Source organism: Octopus bimaculoides, chromosome 8 (assembly GCF_001194135.2).
Source record: "Octopus bimaculoides isolate UCB-OBI-ISO-001 chromosome 8, ASM119413v2, whole genome shotgun sequence".
Classification (NCBI taxonomy): domain Eukaryota; kingdom Metazoa; phylum Mollusca; class Cephalopoda; order Octopoda; family Octopodidae; genus Octopus; species Octopus bimaculoides.
The window spans coordinates 37,202,109-37,204,608 of record NC_068988.1 but is presented as its reverse complement, the minus strand read 5'-3'; positions in this window follow the sequence as shown (position 1 = coordinate 37,204,608).

Sequence of the window (2,500 nt, the reverse complement as noted above, 5' to 3'; positions counted from 1 at the left end):
GTGATGAAACACCTCCGCTACTTTCAAACCTGTGAGGCCACTGGCCGAGACAATATCCCTCACGTGAGATTGAAACACTGCGTCTCAAATGTTGTTCCTATATTCACGAATTATTTAATCTCTGCCACTCTGCACAGGTATACCCTGATACTTGCAAGCAAAAATTAGTTTTCTCGTTCCAGAGAAAAACAACCTCTCTGACCTAAGCTGTTAGCGTTCTATTGCACTTAAGCCAAACATCTGAGAGTTAATGGATACCCACAAGCATATGTCACTCAACAGGGAATACTTTTTTTATTTTTAGGGTTGCTCGCTGGAAGTAATACTTTTGCTCTTGGCATGAGGAAAGCCCGTAACCAAGTCTGACATGCAAATCTTCTATCAAAAGTTCCCTTCTACGGGTTCCAGCCACCTCTATCACTTGTATCTGTAGTTTTATTTGAGATAGAAACATCTTTGAATGCGTTATCAGAGCTCTTTCTACTCCACTATAAATACATTTTAGGTATTTTCAATGTTCAGCTTCGTCCTCCACATTCTTCCTTCTTTTATTCAATGAACCATTTGCTATTACATTCAATAACGTCCACCGTTCTGCAGATTGTATCTGCACATGTGTGGGCCTAATCTCCCTCACCTACCTTAGTCATGCATCATCCGTGCGAAAACTTACAGGAAACCAACATTGATTCCCCAAATGGAAACCTTGAGAGCAGCGTCTTGTGAGATCATACAAATCTTATCTCTTTTAAGTGCAAAAACTTAATCACTATCCCTATCAAACAAACAATACTGCACCGCATTTCTACTACACAAGAGAAACACGCCACTAGAGCCTTCTCGATCGCTGGATCTCACTGCCATCAACAAGCTATAGCAAATCACGTCTTATCAGTACCAGAAACTACTTCAACCATCAACAACTGCTAATATTTTACAAAACTCAAATGCCGCCCATAAAACAGTATCACAGCCACATTCCAGGTATTGGTCCAAAGGCGTGTGCCCCTCTTTTCTTTTTTATTACTTCTATAGTGGTCTCTGTACCACATAGTTGGCGAGTCTTTTAATCTTTCATTCAGGCATTTCTAACCTATTTATCTCGCTACATCTCAATCGACTTGTTTTGTAGAGCACCGTCAGTCATAACACAAAGCACTCTGCCTAGTCCTTTCTTCCCAGAAAAATGACCTTCAGTAATCTTGTCTTTTTCGTATCTTTACCGTCTCAAAGGGCCTGAATATTTCACGGGTACTGCCGTTCACTCTTTCTATAGACTCAGCATACACACACACACACACACACACACACACACGCACACACACGATCATCTATCTATCTATCTATCTATCTATCTATCTATCTATCTATCTATCTATCGAGAGAAACATAGACAGAGACAGTGAGATGCATAGAGAGAGAGAAAAAGAGAAATAGCTATACATAGGTGCAATTATGCATATTAATATGTGCGTATTGGGTTTGCGCGTATGTGATACAGGAATGTATATTAATCGACAAATCAATGGGCTTATTTTTCTGATATAAATGAAGAAGAAAAAGAAATCGATAACAAACTGCCAAACATATCGGGCGTAGTGCATTTCACGCAGAAACACATGCAAGTTCATGTAAATATATATATATATATATATATATATATATATTCCTTTATTCTTTTTATGTCTCAAACTTGAGGCTGCAGCCATGCTGGTGCACCTCCACATATACGTATGAATATTCATACGTACATATACTCACAAATACACCCACACACGCGCACAAGGTGTATATGATTGACGGCGTTACATTGTGTATTTCATAATATTGATTTTAAATATTGACACAAGGCCACCAATTTCAAGGAGATTGTAAATCGATTACTTCGACCCTATCGATCGAATGATGCTTATTTTATCGATTCCGAAAGGACAAAAGTTAAAGTCGACTTCAGTAGAATTTGAACTCAGAACAAGACGGATGAAATGCTGTTAAGCATTTTGCCATGCCTGCCAACGATTCTACTAGTTCGTCAGCTTTGTGTATTGTACAATATATTTTCATATTTTAGCACAAGGCTAGTAAGTTCGTGGGAGGGGTAAGTTGATTACATCGACCCTACTGCTCAACTTGGACTTATTTTATCGACGACAAAAGGATGAAACGAAAAGTCGAACTCGGCGGAATTTCAACTCAAAACGTAAAGATGAAGAGTATTGTACAATACTGAAAGCTTAATAATTGTTTCAAATAACTTAATGTTTTTGTTAAGAAATGCGTGTGAAATAGCTATCGAAGTCCTCTATAAGACTACAAAGAAAAATTATGTTCGTGACTGAATAGTTGCGGTTAAGAGGCAAACTTATGAAAGGTTCGAAACAATAACTAATGCCGTCTATAGTACCATAATGAACATTATGTACACACACACACACACATACACACACACACACACACACACACACGCACACACACACATACACACAGACATATATATATA